At 39.0% G+C, this 21,115-nt stretch overlaps 1 protein-coding gene across 4 annotated transcripts in view; it reads right to left on the bottom strand.

The window, feature by feature from the left end:
- TBL1X (transducin beta like 1 X-linked) overlaps positions 1-21,115 on the bottom strand; it is a 193,041-nt gene that overhangs the window by 137,104 nt on the left and 34,822 nt on the right. For 3 of the 4 annotated variants that reach the window (XM_048328885.1, XM_048328877.1, XM_048328905.1), the window contains exon 2: positions 651-723. The exons of the other annotated variant lie outside the window; for it this stretch is intronic. The gene's annotated coding sequence lies outside the window, so the exon portion shown is untranslated. The remainder of the gene's footprint in view (positions 1-650; positions 724-21,115) is intronic. 4 annotated transcript variants of the gene reach the window in all.

Here is a 21,115-nt window from a genome sequence, read left to right as displayed (position 1 = left end):
GCCTTCTCAGAAAACTGTGTAGGCTGGGTTTGGGACTGGGGGCCTCCAGATGCCAAGGAATGTCTACCACATGGCCCATCCAAGCTGATTGAGAAAAGCTGTCCCTGTCCTGTTTTAGTGGAAGCAAACCCAACCAAGACAATGGTTTTTGTCTCAAAAAAAACCACCCTCATGAAATGAGCATTTATCCTTTCCAAGACAACCTTCCAAGAGGGTCATCTTCTCAGCCTTCACCCTCTGATGATCTCATATTTAACCTGGCCTGACCTTCAGTTCTGCTGAGTCTCTGTGCCTTACTATGGTTACAAACCAGCAACATCAAGTTAAGCTTTAAGAAACTCAGAAATTATTCTAAAGATAAATAACTGAAAAGGCAAAACATGAAAATACCAAGAAATCCTACTTATAAGCTATGTTTCATTCTATGGAGAGAGACTTCCAGGGTAGCAGTAAGAAGAAAACCTACCAAAAAGCACTGAAGGCTCTATACCACATTCCCTCCCTGTAGGTACCACTACTACTTCTGGTCTGTCAATTCAAAAGCCAAAGTATTGTCTCAAGTTACAACTGCAACTAGGCATGGAGGTGCTTACAATTATTTCACAGTTTTAACATTTTGTAAAGCTGATTTCCACTAAGCATGCACTTACTCAGGTGCAAGAACAGTCAAGGTCCCCAGTTTCCCCCAGATTTTCCCTTCAGGCCAGTTTTATCCTTGGGTACCTGTGCACAATAAAAAATACAAAGAAAAAAATAATTTACATTACTTCTCATAGTTCATCTCTTGATTATATCAACTTTCATGGCCCCAATTTAAAAACTCAGATCGCCAGCTTTTCTCACAGGATTATTTCCCATCAATGTGGTTAACCAGAAGCAAACTCAAAGCTGTTTTCCTCATGTAAAAAACTGGGTCTTATTTGACCATTATATATATTTTTTTTTTTCCTTTTTAGATTTACCATGACCCTCAATTAAAGTTTTTTCTGTAAGGAAACTCATGTAAATTCAACCTAATAGAAGGTGGGACTGCATGATTTAGGTATATTTCATCACTTGTTTTCAGGAGTACCAGCAGAGAGCACACAGTTAAGCCTTTGTTAGCCACATATTTGGGCTGTTAACATGTGACAAGCAAATCCTACATACTCAATTACTGCTTTAGAAACTGAAAGAAGGTTCGTGTACAGGTGCACTGTCACTTTGTTAGGGAGCTCAAAAAATAGAGTTGTTCTTTCTCCTGGCACTAGTATGAATTAAAGAAACATTTTCAAAAGGTGCCATTCAACCATATGGAATCAATTTTTGCAGACATATGGAGCTCCAATTAAATAAGTGTGGCTTTTGCTGACACAAAAGTCCACCTGCACATATTCAAATTTTCCAGAATTAGACCATCTAATTTAGAGCAGCTCATCTAACAGTAACAGAGTAGAAAAGCAATGTATTTGATATGACACAACCTCTGTAACCAGTCTCCTTAAATAGCAATTTCAGCCTTACTTTTGACCATGGTCAGGATATAATCAGATAAGATTGAATTAGCTCCCCTAAAATACTGCGCCCAATTACATCAGATCAAAAGAAAATAATTTTTCTTCTTCTCCATCATGCAAGTAAATATATAATTAGAAAATTAGGCAAGGTGCAATTTTTCAAAGAAGACTTCACCAGAAGTCAACGGAAATTAAAAAACTGACTGTAACCAAGCTTCCTAGATTTTACAGGTTTTTTGCACATATTTTCCCAGAATAAATGTATAGAAAAGCCTCCCTTTGAAAGAAAAAGAAGTCAACAGGCTATATACAAGCATCAACATCCTACATAAGCCTAAAATCTTAATACAAGATAGGCATCCAATGACGTGGAAACTAACAAATTTTTAAGGTAAGCTCCTCAGAAGTTTTTTTTTCTTTTTTTTTTTAAGGATTTGCAGTAAATTGGGCACCCTTGTTTAAGTCTAGTTTGACTGACTTTCTATTAGGTGACAATGCACAATTTTTTTTCCACAGACCCCAACCTCATTCAGTGAACATAGTAGCTAGAAAGGAGTAGTGAAAGTCTACCCAGCGGCTGCATTCCATATGGTCACAGCACAGCTCTACACATTGTCTGCTCCAGGTTATCCTGCCCTGTTCCACAACAGCACTCTGAGGACAGAAATGCCAGTTCTTGGACAGAGCTCCTCTTTGGTCCTGTCAGGTAACAACAGACCACACTACAGCCCCCTGCGAGGGGCATCATATGATCCTGCAGACAAGAAAGAAACTTCTGAATCAGGACCATTACAAACTTCAGTGTTCAACCAGGTTCCTAAAACTAATTTTTCAGAGTATTTAGGTTTCTATAATACCTTAAACTGGAGAAGCCATATCCATCTAGTTGCCTAATTAAGATGACACATCTTCCCTCACTTGTGCACTGCTCCATTCACTATCTGTCTTAGGGTTTCTACAAAAAATAATAGCATGTTTTCAGAGACTTGTCCTACTTTGCTGCAGTCTTCATAAACATATGTTCCACTTGGAAAGACCATACAATTCTGAGATCATAGATTTTAAAACTGTATCATAATGCAAATGCCCAGGGGAGGTCAGTTAACATATTTTAGACAACCTTAATTCTTCACCTTCCCAGCTTTGCAGCACTTGATCTTTACTCAAGGCAGCTTTCTGAGCTTGGTTTAATTTTTAAGACAGTAGCCCTTGGAACGGAGAAGCTCCATCTTGCTCAATACAGGCACTCAGTCTCCCTCAAAACTTGGCCACTTCTCATCCAAGTTCTATTATTGCCAGTCCTGTGGACACGTGCCACTGCCTCCATCCACTCTTGTCTTTAGGCTCAGTTTCCTATTTGTGATCCCAGTTCTGCCTCCCTGCCCCTTTTTCAGTGATTACTTCATTCTCAACAACTTCATTATACGACCTATTGCTCCCACCCAGCAACCAGAGTCCTGTTAGCTTCCAGCTCTCCTATACTAGCATTCCTTTTAATCTCTCAGCTTTCTGCACACTTCACAGATCTGTTGGGTTTTCCATACCGCTTTTCATCTTCAAATGTTTTTCCCACTTCTTTACTCTCCCACTCACTTCCCGTGCTTGGCTCTTGCCCTGGCAATTTCCAAATTTCTTCTCAACAACTAACTCCATGTGTTGTCCTGGTTTCTACACAGCTTTTGTGATTAGCATGCCATAGCCATGGCTGCTACACTTTGTGCTGAACTCACATCTAATGATGGGTGTTAAAGAGATCTGTACAAGGGCTAATGAGCAGGAACACTTAATTTCAGGATCCCAGAAGAACTGGGGCAGAAGAAAAGCCAAACCAGCAGTGGAGAAGTAGAATTTTAGGCATTTAAATACCTGACTACAGACACCTATATATTTAGATGTCAAGGCAGCTGTATGAAGGCTTTGTGGACTGCAGCTACTTCTGTCTTGATGTTAGATTAACACCATCCGCTCTTTTAAATTTAAAACCACAAAATTTTACAAGGAACCAAAATAAAGTTACTTAGAGTCTAAATCTCAACCTAAACTCAATCTACATCTCAGTTAACAGCAAATTACTAATACTTTTTTAAACCATTTTTTCTGAAGATGAAACAGCCCTTGATTCAGTCAAATATATTAAGTACTGTGGGGGAGGGAAGAAGGGTTTTTAATTAAATTGGCACTGTTTACCAAGGATAAGTGTTCTTATCTTTGTTCTACATATCTTTGTCTGATATGACACAACCTGTGTAACCAGTCTCCTTAAATAGCAATTTCAGCCTTACTTTTGACCATGGTCAGGATATAATCAGATTGTAGCATACTTTCATCTATTTTTGCCAGAAAGTACGAGCTAACCAAAGACATCTTCCTATCCTGTCTCAAACTTCTTTGCCTTTGGTGTGTTAGGTGGGTTAAGAGCGCTTAGGCTGAATTTAGGGTGATTTTATAAAATCACAGAATCACAGAATACCAGCTTGGAAGCGACCTCATGAATCATCTGGTCCAACCTTCCATGGCAAAAGCACAGTCTAGGTAAGCTAGCCCAGCACACTGTCCAGCCACATCTTGAAACAGTCCAATGCTGAGGAATCCACAACTTCCCTGGGGATATTATTCCAATGGCTGATTGTTCCCCCTACCCCTCATCTTTTCCATGGGACTCCTTGCAAAAAGGGAGTCTCCAACATCTTTGCAGCCTCCCTTCAAAGACTGGAACACGGTGATAAGGTTTCCCCTAAGCCTTCTTTTCACGAGGCTGAACAAACTCCATTCTCTCAGCCTTTCCTCACATGGCAGGTTCCCAGACCTTTGATCATCTTTGCAGCCATTCTCTGGACCCTCTCCAGCCTGTCCACACATTTTTGCACACCAGGGACCAAAACTGAACACAGCACTCCAGGTCTGGCCTGGCAAGCACTGAGTGGGACAATGACTTTTTTTTCTGTTGATGATACCCTTGTTGATGCAGCCCAGCATCCTGCTGGCTTTCCTTGCCACAGCAGCACATTGTTCTTCCATACTGAACTTGCTGTCCACCAGAATGCCCACATCCCTTTCCATAGAGCTGCTTCTCAGGTGGGAAGAGCCCAGCCTGTGCTGCACTCCTGGATTACGGACAGATCCCTCCGATGTTACTGCTGTATTACTGCTACTGTGGCCATTTAGTAAGAGCATACTTTACTTAATGAGTACAGATGAATGATTCATCCAATATTGACTCTAAAAAGAAAAAATAACTCCCTGATTTAACCACAAAAATCCAATAGAATGGTTACTTTTTTATATTCAAATAGCAAATTATTGAAAATATTTAGGTACACTACAACACCACAACCTTTCAACAACCTTTTTGTGAGTCCAACATATAAAAATTAAGTATAAATGCAATATCACTAATGAACACAGTATTTACAAATAAATCACTCATTCCTCTGTTGAGCCACACTGAGTTAAGTACACTTTAATGCTGAAAGTGGTATCTAATTATCTTTATTTGATCCCAAATGCAACAGGGAAATAAAAATGTTCGAAATACTAGGATCTTGCTGATAAGCACTCAACATTGAAAGGTATGTGTTATGATAATGTAAGATGGCATTTATTCATATTTCTTCTGAAGAGGTCTCAAACAGTCACATGAATATATTTAATTCATACAACTTCTTGTTCTTCCACTTCTTGTATTTCCTGATGGTGTTGAAGGCAGAAAGAGATTTAGTTATCCTGACTCCCATCCCCAGGATTGCCTTACCCAGGAAATTCATCACTGTCACTTCCCATGGAGAAAGGAGGACAGTCAATATGAATCATGCTCTGGGAACTAGACTTCAAAACCTAACTAATGCAATGACTACAACTCATGCAGAAGCCAATTATCACTTGTGATCCGAGGCATTTCTCAAAAGTTGGCACTCTGAGGTCTCCTATTAATCAGTATATTCACATGGGTTTGCTAGCTAGGATAACAGGAAATTAATAACATAGCTATTAGTAGTGGATTGATTCTGAATTGAATAAAAACCAAAAAAACCCAACACATATACACATGAAACCCCCCAAAATACAAAAAAACCCACTGGTAAACTGATCAAAAAGCCATAAAATGACTGTAAGTATTTGTCTCCTTTTATTTTAGGAAATCTTTGTACTCTGTTTTTTTTCCCTTCCCCACAAGTTCCTGGCACCCCTTGTACCACAAGGTTTATATTCTAGTTTTCATCACCAGCAACATGAAAAAGACACTTACTTCACCCACACATATGTCCTTGCCAGAAAGGTCAAGAGAATAATTTACAAATGAAGGTCCATCATTTTCCCCCCAAAATCACAAGTATGAAGACAAGAATCAACCCTTTCCCTGCTTTGTCACAATAAAAAGTGCCTGTGCCTCCCCAAAGCCTGCAAGATGGAAGGAAAATAATGATTCTTACCATCCAATAGTTTCCTGACATGGAAAATTTACCAGAGTAATGGTGACAGAATCATACAATGAATTATTTTAAATCTTCCATGGAAGGGTCTGGTGGGGAAGGTTTGGCAATAAAAAGTTTTTTGCTTAACAACCTTCATCCAAAAGAATTCCAACTCATGTCAAAACATCTCTCTTACTAGAACAAGGGGATTTTAGCATCATCACTATAGTTGTTGTAGTCTGGCTGGTGCTAGTTAACGTGGTTAACTAGTCACACAGGTAAGTCCTGGGACATTCCAGCAAACAAGTGATCTGGGATTATAGTTTATACAGCCTAAAGCCAATATAGTTAACACTTCTTTGATTCTTGAGTTTCGCACTTCAGAGAGCTGAGGGAGAGAGGAGGTGCTGATACTTTCAGGAACCACTAATTACAGGAATTCACCATGAAAGGCATTGCTAGAAAGTAACAGAGATGTTTAAATATAAACAGTGCAGTTGCTGTCACACAATTGTCCATGAAAGGCTTCAGTCCATTTCTCCACCCAGACTGATGATCTGTTAGGTGTTGAACAGGAAAGAAATTTACCACAGTATAAGTCCCTTCCACTAAAACATAATCCCTAGTACATTTTTTTGTGTTTGATTTCAAAGTAAATTATAAATCAGATCCATTTTAACAGTTTAATATAAATGTTATGGCCAGAATTTTTAGAAGATTTGTTATTACATTTAATAAGCCAAGTAAAAGTAAAGTCTTCTGTACTCAATTCATTTTTGAAACAGAATTCATCCTGAATGGGAGCTACTGCCTTTTTATGGTAAAAAATAAAAGTGACATTCAACTGGCCTCAATTACAACATTCATGATCTACTCAAAGTTACCTGTCACCTTTTGAAATATGTGTAAAACCACATGGCAAGTTACTGGCAGAAACAGGAACAGTACTTAACTAGTACTCTTAACTAGTTCTCTTCCTTGAGAGTGCACCACTGCCTAACAAGGTATTTTACAAATATCCAGGTTTTCATTACAGCCATTCCCTAGAACTTTTTTTTTTTTTTTTAATGACAATAGTCACCTAAAGCATAAAGCCTTTTTCACAGCCAACTGAATGTTTGGTGGTACAATATGGCCTCAGCCTATCAACACCAGGAAGTTATAGCTTACTTTTTAATCTGGCCCTCCAATTAAACACTTGAAAGAAACTTTCTCTTTAAATCCTGTCTGGAATAAAATCTAGAAAGCTGTAGCCCATCCTTTATCAGCCGCTTTTTCACTTACTAATTTAAGAACAACACTTCCTCCTATTGCACACTTACCAGGAAGCAGCTATGCCATGAATATGTTATACACACTATGCCCCTCTCAGGTTGCACAGCTTTCTGAAAAAACAAGATAACCTAAAGGAAGCACTTCTTTTTATCATCCTCTGCTTCCTGCCCACATTCTGGTTACTGAATTCAATACCAAAGGTAGAGCTTTTGAAAGAATTTCACATCTCATTTTGCTTCTGTAGTTCCCCCCCTGGGGGAGGAAGGTCTGACTGAGGTCACTGATGATATGCTGATTTCTCTGAAGTCTACTTTCTCACAGAAACACCAAAAATGCAAAGGCAGAGTGATAACCGAACTGCAAGACATCACTTACTGAGAGCAATTCTTCTGGGCTACAGGAGATGACAAATGACTGAGAAACTTCTCTGCACCAAACAGTAAAGTTTGAATAGCAGAAAGAACGCTACACCTCCTCTGGATCACCAACCCAGCATTTCACTGTGCCTCAGCACAGTTCAGAGACACGGGATGATTCTTTCAGGATGAACGTGCAACTGCAGGCAACTACACGATGAATGTTCAGTTCTGCAGTTTCCATTGTATATCTGCTCCATGTGTCCTAAACCCCATAAAATGCTTCTCAATACCATACAAAAGGCAAAATAGCTATAGGAAAGGCTGTAATTATACTACAGCTTTACTACTGGCTATTTTCTATGTCTTTTGCAATTGCTGCATGTTTTTAATAATTGCTAAGTAGTAACTTCTCCTAAATGATCACAGTTAAGTGGAGCGTGTTTAACACAACAAAAAAGGAATATCTATTGTATGTTCTCTTTCCTGAGGGGACCCATTCATTCCTGACCCCAGATCTAGTAATTGGTTCCATGATGAATGTTAGAAGGTGGGGCCTAGAACAGAGGACAAGTAAAATTAAATTGTTATTAAAGGGTTTGGGAGAAGAGCAAAAAAGCATGCTTGTGTTATCCACTAGCAACCACTGGAAATACTGAAGCATGTTGTTAGTGCCAAATAAATATAATCAAAACAAGCAGTTTCAGTCTCCCTTCAGACCCCTTGGAGATCTCTATACTTCAAATCCAAAGACTCATCTCATAACTTAACTTTCTACTGTCATTCCAGAATAAATCTCCTGTGCAGCTTATTAAACTGTCTTTGCACCTGCTCCAATTTAAGTTCACCTTTCTGTTCACTGCAAAGGAAAATCATCGGACACAATATTCCAGATGAGGTCTCAGGAAGGCTTTACAAAATGCTATTAGCATTTCTCTCTCTCTCTACAAAAATACCATGTCTAATGCATCGCAGAAGCACATTAGACTCTTTCACAGCAGCATCATACTGGTGGCTTAGAGCCATCTTAGTGGCATTATCACAACACTTTCCCTAATTCAGACTGCTACAACCATTAGAGTCATCTACACAACCTCCTATGATGCTAACAGATGTTCTTCTCATTTTAGATATTTGCATATTGAGATAAAGATAAGTGTGACCTGTCTGAGACGGGCACTGAGGGCTTGCAGAGCTGAATTAGCAACTGAGACTTTCAGATTATTAATACTAAATATACACCTCTGAACTCCAGCAGCAAGCAGATGAACTACACAGTGCACAGTAACAAATACTCCTGACACTCCACACCAAATGCCTGTGCCTGCACTCAAGTCATTTCTAAATGGATGGTTCTAGATGGCCACTTGTCTACCATGTAATACATCAGCCTGCTGAGGGACCACACAGAAGATACCCAGAAAGGCCAAACCTCCACCCACTTTGTCTCCATGTCCTCAGCCAGCACTGAAAGTGCCTTTTTGTGGCAATTCCATCCAGACAAGTTGCTAGGTGCTAGGCCACCTCCTCTCATGCACACTTGCTCTTAACTGCCAGAGCAAAAGCTGCTCAGTGATAACCACTTCTACAGAAGCTCACATCAACACTGATATATTCTCCCAGAAAATGTTTTCAGGATTCTGAGTTTATAATTTGAACGCTCTTTTTGTTCAAAAATTTAGATCATACTGGAAGTGATATTCTCCTGGTTTCACAAGAAAAAGGCACAAAATATCTAAAAATGCAGGATCACAAATTCAAAGAATCATGATGGACAAAGGGGCTGACTGGTACCAAACAGCTTAGTGGTTCCTACACAGGTCAGTACGTTGTAGCTACTCACATCATAGCGTTAGTTTCATTATTACAAATAGTCCTAACAAAAATCTGTCTTTGTGGAAAGTTTGCTCAAAACATGAACATTATTAGAACTAGACAAAACAAGAACTACTTTCCCTTAATGCTCAGGATCTCTTAATTGCCAAGAAATGCCATGAATGTTTTGCAGTTGCATTCCAAAAAGTACTTTTTCTACCAAGCAACTAGCAGAGCCAGAACTGTCCTGTGAGCTAAGGACATGGGAGTTTTTTTCTATAAATAAAGTAAGCATTCTAGTCAAGCAGAACACTATCTTGTCAGAAAATAAATATCCTAGCTACACTTGAACTTGGTTTCTCTTTTTTACTCATTATCACATATATACCTTAACCTTTTCCTGTTTAGATCCAACTTCACAGATTAAGCCACTACTGGTACTGGAAAAAGCTCACAAATAGCTAAGGCAGACAGGATAACTTCTGCTAATAGCCCATGGTGTAGAATTCAATGTTCATAAAATGAAATACTGCAGCTGTGCAAAGCCTCAAGCACTACCTTAGAGAAACGGTAGACAACTCACTACATCACTTCCACAGATAAAATAAGTATTTATATTTTCAGAGCACTTTCATGCATCACTAAAGGAAGATATGGACCAGAAACAACTGAATTGGCATGACCCAGCACGTTACTGCTGGCCAGCTGAGCTGAGTCAGATACAGGAAGAGGTAGATACTCTTCACAGCTATCTCACTGCCCAGCAGTGGGATGGAAAACCTGTCCATGCTGGCTTAAGTGTAGGTCTTTTACTTTACAATGGAAGGGATGAAAATCCATCCTACAGCCAGTTCTCCCAAGGCTGATGATGACCCATCTCATACAAAGCTACAGTACCACTCAGCATTTTGTTAAACTGCAGTAGTGTAATTTGTCCCAGCTTGCAAAGATGGTTTTCTGTTCTCTGTGCTCATTAGCAAGATGGGAATGTATCAATCTGGCCCTTTGGTCTTTGATGATGGAAAACATTATGCTTCCCTGAAACTGCAGATAAATATCAGGCACAATTCTGGTTAGGTTCCTGGTCTGTGACATCTGGAATATAAAACACACATACTTTTGACTGAGTGCATGCTTGGCTTACACTGACAAAAAGTAAGGAACCTGAAAACCAGGACAACTATTTCCTGGTGTTTGCAGTTGGGATCTATGTACATTATAATTTTATATCAAAATTTCAGTGTCCACACAACAGAAATGTACTTTTTACTTCTAATATGGAATCTTCATGCAGAAAACTAGCAGAATATCCAGAAGAATTCAAAATTTACTTCTATTTGAATACAAATGTATGTACCTCTTATAAAGTCTCACCAGTAGAATTCACTCATATTCCTAGCTGGAAAATACATTTGTCAAGATATATTTGCAAATAAGGCATATGGTTTGCATGTATACAAACAGATACTGAAATCTTTATGTATACGTACAAAAAAGAAGCACTGCAGTTTGCAAGTAAAAATGAGCAGGCAGTGTTTCAAACTGACAATGTGATATGGTGTTATTAGGAAGGACAAGAATCACAGTGATTTACAGTAAACTACCCTTACTGGCCAGGGATGATACACAGTTATGAGACTAAATTAAGGAAGTGTGCACTGCTGCCTTACGGTGCTTGATCTTTTAATTAATGTCTCAAGAATACTGAATTGTCTGTATCTGAGCAGTGTTTTTGATGTTAGCATGAAAGAAAGGTTTTTCAAACCACAACACACTTGGACAAATTCTCATCAATACTTCCATTTCTAGTCACTAGGTCCCACTCATTCCTTCTGACTAACCTTGCAACTTTACTTTTTAATTTTTATATCGAAACTATCAGAGCAAGAGAAAAATAAAGCATAAGCCCAACACAGAGCTTATGTCTACGTTAACAAGCCTAATGCTCTTCAAGTTCAGGGAATCTAATCTCTTAAATGTGTCATTATCTACAGCACACTCATTTCTAATACTGAAGAGTATTTTGTGATTGAATGTATTTTGTGAACGCAATGTGCATATATATGTATAATATGAAAGTATACATCTGACACAGGATAAGGTCTCAGCATATGCACATGTCAGGTGGAATAATAACCTGCAAACCAGAAACAATACAGTGTTGTTAATGGCCATAGAAAGGAAGAAAGAAACTACAGGACGAGCATTCAAAAATTTTATGAGTGGTATTTTACCAGGTTTGCTAAGGGCATGACTTCAGTAGTGCTTTTGGTTTGAGTTTCCTAACTTTGATAAATTTACAGTAAACTTAAATTTATTCAGAAGATCAAAAGCAAAACACACAAGACCAAAATTACTTCCTTCAGTTTACTTGCTTGTATTTTACATCAAAGCAGCAGCAGAGCAATTAAGATTTCCAAATACTACTCATTCCACAAAGAGACACTGAAGTCCTCCATACAGAGTAACCAGCTGGCCACTTAAGACACTGAGCAGTGGACTATAAACTAAATCTCCCCTTATTTTTAGGATATTCCTGACATCCTAGTGGAATTATTCGGTGTTATCAAGTAAATTAATCACAGAATAGGTAAGGTTGGAAGGGACCACTGGTAGGGACATCTCGTCCAACAGGATTGTGTCCAGATGGTTCTTGAATATCTCCTGTGAGAGAGACTCCACAAGCTCTCTGGCCAACGTTTCAGTGTGCGGTCACTCACACAGTAAAGAAGCTCTTTCTAATATTCAGGTGGAACTTCCTGCGCCTCAGTTTCTGCCCATTGCCTCTTGTTCTACTGCTTGGCACCACAGAGCAGAGCCTGCCTCTGTCCTCTTGACACCCTCCCTGCAGATACAGATAGACATTGATGAGGTCCCCTGTCAATTGCCTCTCCTAGAGGCCGAATAGGCCCAACTCTCTCAGGTTTTCCTCATAAGAGAGATGCTCCAGTCCCTTAATCATTTTTGTTGCCCTCCATTGGACCTGCTCCAGGGGCTCCACGTCTCTCTTGTCCTGAGGAGCCCAGAACTGGACACTGCACTCCTGATGTGGCCTCACCAGGGCTGAGCAGAGGGGCAGGGTCACCTCCCTTGACCTGCTGGCAACGCTCTTCCTAATGCTCCCCAGGATCCCATCGGCCTTCCTGGCCACAGGGACACACTGATGGCTCATAGACAGCTTATTGTCCACCAGGACCTCCAGGTCCTTCTCCACAGAGCTGCTTTCCAGCAGATCAGCCCCCACCCTGTACTGGTGCAGAGGGTTGTTCTTCCCCTCTGCAGTACCCTGCATTTGCCTTTGCTGAATTTCAGGCAGTTCTTCTCTGCCCATCTCTCCAGCCTGTCGAGGCCCTTCTGAAGGGCTGCACAGCACTCGGGGATATCAGCCTCTCCTCACAGCTTTGTGTTGTCACTGAACTTGCCGAGGAGGCATCTTCCCCTTCATCCAGGCATTGATGAACAAGTTAAACAACACTGAACCTTGTGGGACACTGCTAATTACAGGGAGGCACCACTGGTTCCAGTTTATGGCAGATGACACCTGGCAAGGTTGCCCACGTACAGAGTTTGAAACCAAACCATGCTGAACCTCTACACCAAGCACTCAGTCTCTTAGAATCACACTGCTCTTAGAAACACTTGCTGAGTACAAGGAAATATGCTGGAAGTTCAGGGAATTCTCCACGGAGTACCGCATATTTAGCACACGAAGCTAGTTGTTGAGATACAAAGTTACAGCTTTGTTGAACGATCTGTTGAAATATTTGCATTACTTAGAAACTGAGTAACTCCTAATATGCATTGGATGGACCTAAATACCTGATACAGTCACTGAGCCAAATGGTGCTGAGTATTGAACCAGGCTAATGTCATTAAAAGCAAAAAGTATATGTGTGGAAGAAAAAACATTATTGCAATTCAATTTTATATTACTCCTGCCCGACCTACTGATGAAGAAATTATTTTTTTTTGAAAAAAGGTAGTACCACAGGAATTTTAATCTATGTATATTTTATTTAATAGACTCCTATGGTGCATATCAGACTAAACTGCCTCATCAAAGCCTCTGAAAATTGGTCTAGATACAAGAGGTGGAGTATTCTGCATAGTAAGACTTCTGAGAAAGGCTTTTTAAAGAAACACTTTGGAGAAATCTTATTTTTTCTGATAAGGCACATGGGAGTGCTTTCACTGAAGCAATTCTTTACATAAAGATAAAAAATATTTTAAAGCTAATTGTCAGACACCTTCACACTTCTAAGAGCCAATGATTCCACGCAAGGGTTTCTTACTACATGCAGTTGAACCACTGTTCACCTCAGCAATCTCCATGTCAGTAAAAATCCTTATCTGAGAAAATTTCATGCATGCTTTGGTGTTTGCAGGATTAGGTTTTTGGTTTGCAGCTACCTGACATATGAGTCAAATATCTATTTAAAAAAAAAAACAAAAAAAATGGCCAGGAAAGATTACGTTATCTACTTAGAGCAACAGAAAAAGGATGCAAGATACTAATACTTACTTAAAGACCTCTATGCCTTCCTGATGACCAAGCATGCTAATGAAAGTTCACATTCCAATTATCCTAAATATCAATATAACAATAAAACTACCCATTTTATCTCAAAGAGCTATGACTCCATGCAATTAACAGTAAAACATTTCTTACAGGTATAAAGTTCACTGAAAATGTGGGTAAATAACTCAAGATACTTACCCACAGGAAGCATAAAAAAGGAGAGCCTTCAAATTTCCCTGAAACATCACCTGTACCAGTGACTAGCAGCCAAACACTGCTCTGAGTCAATTCCACCCAATCCAATACTAAGTCACGGTCAGTGTATTGCAGTAGCAAAAGACAGTAAGAAAATGAGTCAATGTATTGTTTTGGGGTACATCCTGTTGAGACTGGGAAAGGCAAATATGAGAGAGCAGAAAGACTCCACTCCGAATTACAGCAGGATACCCACTCATTTCAACATACACAGAACACTGGAATTTTTGAAGGGAAATTTATTGAAGTAAAAGCAGTCACCAATGAGATGATGGTTTTTCTATTTAAATTACTTCTTTCAAAACTTTTAAATATTTTAGAACACTACTTTTAATACTTTTTTTTCCCAGCTCTGGATGCTCATCTTTTAAGTTCCCTCCTTTCAAAGACAAAGGAAGTAAGGAAAGTTCTTAGAAAAAGGGTAAGACAGAAATTTAAATCAAAGGTCTTCCTCTTTAAGTTCAAGGAAATTAAATATTTTTTTCTATCTTCAGCCATTTTACTCTTTGCAGCAAGTATTTTTGCATATTGTCAAAACAACCCTTCTCAAAATATTTGCAATCTAACAGTCATGTTGACCCTGTGCAGTTTGAAGGAAAGAAGGGATGAGTTGACTTCTGTGCAACACAGAAGTCAAGACTCTTAACTATGCCTGCAAAAATCAAACCAAAGATGGGAAAGTATAACCAGTTTTGAAATAACAAGGTGATCTTCTTCACCTCAAAGAACGTGCTTTCATCGTGGTTAAGATCTTACTGGGCAAACAGAAATGGAGAATTCCCCATGATCTCTTATGCTTAAGCTTTCCACATATTTTTGTCAGTACTGCATAAAGCCTTTGTCAGCTAAATCCCACCCCAGAGCTGCTGCAGAACTCCACTGACTTCAGGTCTCACCGTGGCTACCAGCTAAGGCGAACTCTCTTGCAATGAGCCACAGTTTATCCTCTGACCTACTCTGGCAGCAGGTGGTTGAGCCCTGCACAACACTGAATTAACTGCCATTCATTACCTAGCAGCTCTTCAGAACAACAGAAGTACAGCTCAGGAAAGTACCTGGAGAGAAAATGCAGATTCAGTCACAATGGTCATGAATTAAGAATCAAAAGTTTACCAAGAAAGGCAACTCACAGAAAAAGAAGTGATATTTTTAACATTATACATGAAATGAGCACTGCTTTACATATTTCAGTGACATTGTTGATCAAGACATGGTATATGTTTATATGGAACCAGTTTAATCCCAAATGGAAAGGGAAATGGGAGATACTTGTAAACATCATTAACACTACAGGCTATAGCATAATCATTATAGACTTCATAAAAGCAATAGTGATTCTGACCAAAAGAGCTTCTATTTTCAGATCAGGCCAAGTTAAGAGCGTATCTTTGTCTCACAGCAACATAAATATTGCATGTGCATTCCTGTATTTAGCCATCTTACGCAGTAGAGGTTAAAAAGAAGCAGGTAAATATTGTCTGTAAAAGAGTGATTTTCTCGACCTTAGCATAAAAATAACCCAAAAGAAGCCTTAGCAGAGAAGGGGAGGAAATAAGCTTTCCTCTTTTAATAATTTAATCCTTTTTTCTTTCTTTTCCTAGTACAAGCCTTGACAAAGCCAGTATAATGCTATCCCATCATTCTAAGGGCAGGCTCTCAATTGTTTTGGAAATGAAGTATATGCCAAGGGTTCAGGGAATCTTGGAAACTGAAACACACACTTGAGGTTTCTCCACCTAACTTCTCTAATTAGCAACTATCTATAGACCAACAGCACACAATTTGAGAACAGTGAGAGCCTACAGAATATATACATGATTCCCTGAAGTGAAGGAGGGATACTGAAATGGTCAGCCCTTCAGGGCTGAAACAAAGTACGATCTTATCCTGAGTTCAAATAACATATAACAGACAGATTTTTCAGGCAAAGTAGGCAGCTGGAAACTATTCTACCTGCAAGATGACCCTGCTAAAGTCCAGGAACACTCACCTTTAACAAACTGACAAGGTAGCCTTCTCCTGCTCCAGCATTCTCCAGGAGTGGGGATGGAAATACGTGGAAGCCAGAGCAGAGAGCCCCGGTGGTACCAATCTTTCACTACATGGCCCTGTCTAAGAAACATATCCTACATCTATAAATTAAAGCAAACCTTAGGCCACCATGAGTTACAGTTTTAAAGACACTGCACAAGAGGAGTTTGCTGCCTAGAGTTCTGACTATCCACATGGTATGTCTGCTGCTCCAGCTAGGTATGCCTCAGTGGCAGGACAATGCCTTACATCAATCACACTCATTTTACAATAATTGAAAGAACGACACTTATTATGAACTACAACTAATTTGAAAAATCTGTACTCAAACGAGTGAAGTTTACATTAAAAATAAAGGTAATAAAACCACGTTTCTTTTTAGAAGGCCAACAAGTGAAAAAGTAGCATGTCCCCCAATTTTAATTTTTAGTTTCACTACATGACACTGGGAAGTCCTGATTTAGTTGTAAAAATGCTGCTGTCAGATCTGGGTTTAGTAACTGATGGAAGCTTGCTTGTGTACAGAGAGCAACTATCTTAGGTCCCTCAGTGGACCAAAAATAATTTTTTGTTTACTTGCTTCTTTGAACTTTGCCAATTTTCCATTTGCTAATGCTGGCCCAGCACAGGGATGTTTTATACTGGAGTCACATTCTGGTTCCTACACCACAAGTAGCTCCCCTTTGGACCAACAACCCAGAGGAGGGACTGCAGCAGCTCAGCAGCAACTGCTGTGCCCAGGCATGCCAGAAACCACGATCTCCCTACAGCTCCAGAGGGAGAGGTTACATTAAGCGTTCCCATATTTCTGTGAGCAAGCAGCAGAATGTGATTGTCCATATGTCATAATGGTGGGGGCCAACTGCACTCGCAAAAGCTCCAGCACTTTCTCCAGGGTGTCCCTGCTGTGGAAATTAAGGTGAAAGAGCTGATGCCTGTGAAATTCCCATCTAATACAGGTCAGGAGGTATATGAACCCAGCTACTATCTCACGGCTTGGAAGTACTCCTGGGTGCACTGCATCATTGCAGGAATTTCCTTTATAGGAAATGTTTAAGTGCTCTATTTACTCATAGTTTCACTCCTGTTTTCTCCCTAAATACACTTCCTTTTTTTGGTCTAGCTTCCTAATCACATCCTTTAGTCCATCACTTTGGTTTCCTGTTTCTTGCCTACAGGTGCAATTACTCCTGATCACTGTTTTTAGCTTCCACCAAAGGCACAAATTTCAAGTAGGCATCACTGAACATTTGATTTGCTGAAGAAACTGTCCTTTTCAGTCACTGAAAGTCCTGTCAGATGCAATCACATAATATATTTACCTTCCAAAAATGATCAGTTGCATCATTACTGATGATAAGAAGCCAAAATCTGCAATGGGGAGGCGGGGGAATTTTTTTAGAAGAGAAAACTCAGCACACTTGTTTTTAAGGTATTCATCTAGAGATGACTGAAAATGCATTGTGTCCAGGGGCATCTGATACTAGGTCAATTAGCTCTCTGCACTGTCTCCATTTCAGTGTCTCATTGCCAGCAGCAACAAGATTTTCATCAGAGAAAAATATTGAGAAAAGTCAAGAAACATCTCAGAGCAGAGACTGTCAGAGAATTCTTTATGAATGAAAGCTGCTCACATGAGTAAAGTTATAAGGTATTCAGATGCCAGAATAGGAGGAGAAAAGACACACACATACTGTGAACACTTTTCAGTTAGAAACACCAATTAAAATAATTTCATAGATGCAAATGGATCTATACCATAAACTCTTAAAAGCAAATATGACTGGCAAAACTCTAATCCAGTTCTCAGCAGTAACAAAATATATGTATATGCTGCACATTTTCAATGCATCAGACACAAACCAGAATTTTAAAGCCCATCAAATAACAAAAGCCAGGTATCAGCCATATAGTTGAAAATGGAAGATAAACAGAGGCTTAACACACATGGATTTGAATTTGCCTAGAAAAGTACTTCCCTTGCTTTATCACAACTGTTTGAGAAGTGATAAATATTTAAATATCATTAGCAAAAAGCCATTATTTAACTGACAGTTATGAAGTCATACTCTGAATGTAAAGTCATTGAGACAACGTAATTCTGTCCTAGCATGGCAAATGCTTAGTTACTAGAGAACACAGAACAACAGCAGAACACTTCACACTTGGCAAAGTTTGAAATAATATTATTCTGCTTCAGTAAGAATCTATAAGTAAAAAATGAGATATTTAACAAGCTATGCAGGATTTATTACCTTTGAAATGTTGCTCTAATTTGCAAGATATAATCAGGTTTCCAAGGAACAATGCTAAAATATAATAAAGGATCCAAATCTCATTCCTTAGCAACTCCTTCCATTTAATCATAAAAACAAGATAAATCCAGTTTGCCAAAAATGAAAAGATGGACGAGGCAGATAGGAAACAAATCAGTTAAGTACAGGCATCAGAAACTACAGTATGAGATGGCATACAAATCCTGTGGTTGACAGAGATAAATCTGTCAGATAAATTCAGAAGAATTAGAACTGACACTAAACTAAGGTTTGAGCAGAAGCTAGTACCAGTGCACAACAGGAAGAACGAAGCAGAGATGTTTCAGACTTGTCTCTGCTTTGAAAATCCCCTAGCTTTACTGATTTTTGTCATCACTTCATCGTAATTTCTACAATAACATATTTCAGAAAATATTATGTTCCTATAAACTGGGATCTTGAGAACTGACAGTATTTGCATTGTCTGATGGTGCATTCTGAAAAGTAACACTATTGTTGTGCTCCTGAGAAATATCACACATAGCAAGTTCAAAGGAGACCTTACATAACATTCAATAAGTGAATGCATAACTTGCTGTGAACACAAACTTAATTTCTGACAAGGGATGATACAGTCTCCCTGCACCTCAAAATAAGGTACCTCTGCCTTATCAAGTAAGGGTAATATTTTATGTGTCAGAAGTACTATGCAAATCAGAAGTAATATAGAAATTAATTGTTAATGAAAGTATTTGTGAGCCTGTTGCACCTTTTTTTTCCTTTTTGGGAGAGCAACAAGGTCAGAGAATCTTGGACAGCTGCTGCTGCCAGGGGTTGCCAAACAGGTGTTTTTGCATTGTCTGAAGACCATGGCAATGAACATCCTCCAGGCACCCCTTTTCCCATTGGGCCTACACAGGCAGTAGCTCACCTCAGCCAGTCCTCCCTGCCTCTCACACATGCAGTGTAAATAACTGTTCCTCCATGACTCAGAGAGCAAGAGTGCAAAACGTGAAAGAACAAGGAAGTTACCAACAAATTACTGAAATTCAAGGTGGTTTTTCTTGTAATATGCTTAACCATCATAAGGATTAGAAGGCAGTGGCTATCACGTTTACTACCTCATATTGTCACCCTATAATGCCTGAGATAAAACCAGTTTCTGTCAATACAGCCTGATGATCAAGGGAGATGAAGGGAATTTAAGAAAGGCTCATTAACAACTATTTGACAAAAGGGGAAAACCATCAAGGCATGCAAAAAAGAGTGAAAACCTGAATGTTTATGTTGATATACCCAATGTAATTATAAATAAAGATTATACATTGAGCATTTTCTACCTCCTCCTAAACACCATGGGTTTGTTACAAGCAAGGAGGTATTACAAGCTCAGCACTCCAGCACACCAGAGGGACTAATTAGGACAGCACTATGTAGTCCATGAGCTTTGCCAGACCAAAACAAGCACCTCTGTATTGGACAGTTTCTTCAACTACTCTTCAAGTGGAAGACCCATTTATGAGTTTCTTTGCACAAAACTGATTTCAGTATGATCAGGTGATGTAAAGCAGCACTAAGTGTAAGTATTATTTATCATATATTTAAAAGGCCAAAAACTACAATAGCATTAGCAGATCTACTGAAACGTCAATGTGTCACATAAAGAGTTAATGCACTCCTACTCAACTACCCCAATTTACTATTTGAAACAACAGTCTTCTGATTATTGCAATATTTATTTCTGTCTCAGAAGAGAGAAAAAAAAAAAAATCATGTGCCAATTTTTTTATGTGGTGAGATTCCTCCCCATACCAGAGATAATCTTTAATTCAGTTTGACATACTGTTTTCATTACAACATGCTTGCTTCCAGCATAATCATAACAGGTAAGGATTAAGTTAAACCTTTTTCTCAGCTGAAGGCCTAGCTTTTCTTTAAGTGATGTCATGACCTTCTCCAAATAAATTAACCTGTCCAGTACAGATGCTGACATTTCGTAGCAAGAAAGAGAACCACACTGTAAATAAAGAGCTACAGAAATACATGTCAGCAGTGACTTGGCAAAGGTTTAAGACTGATGCAAGTATTTCTGGTATCAAGAACAGAAGAAAGCTGCAGGTGTGAAGAATGCTTCTGTGAAGAGGAAATAGGGCAGGCTGACACCTTAACACTTAGCCAAATACTGTATTTGATGAGAATGCAGAAAACCAGCTAAAATCTTTGAAGCTACTACATTTTAAAAAGCAAAGCAGAAAGAGAATACAGAAGAAAAACAGTTCCTTAAAGAGTTCGGTCTAGGGTGCTTTTATATATTTATGTGTGTGTGTGTGCATGCACGTACATGTGTACATGTGTTTGTGTGTGTACAGAAAACATCTCTGACCAGTCACTTAAAACAGCTTGCAGCAAAAATAAAGTACCTTGCATTCTCTCCGATACATACTTCAAAGAACAAGAAATAGAGACTTAAAAACACTATAGAAAAGTATGAACTTGTGTCTTCCTACTCTCCCTAATGCAATAAAAAAGCAGAGGGGGAAAAACAAATTTTAAGTATTCACAGCACATTTGGCAAAAATACAGAACTTCTATATTTGACAAAATTCAGACTAACACAGTACAGCAAATATTCACATTAGAGTTTACTTAAAAGATCCTAGAAAAATAAATAATAGATTTGAAGCATTATTAATGAGAGGTA

This window comes from Corvus hawaiiensis, chromosome 2 (assembly GCF_020740725.1).
Source record: "Corvus hawaiiensis isolate bCorHaw1 chromosome 2, bCorHaw1.pri.cur, whole genome shotgun sequence".
In the NCBI taxonomy this organism is placed as follows: Eukaryota; Metazoa; Chordata; class Aves; order Passeriformes; family Corvidae; genus Corvus; species Corvus hawaiiensis.
The sequence above is the reverse complement of the archived record's forward strand: the minus strand, read 5'-3'. Positions and strand labels throughout refer to the sequence as shown.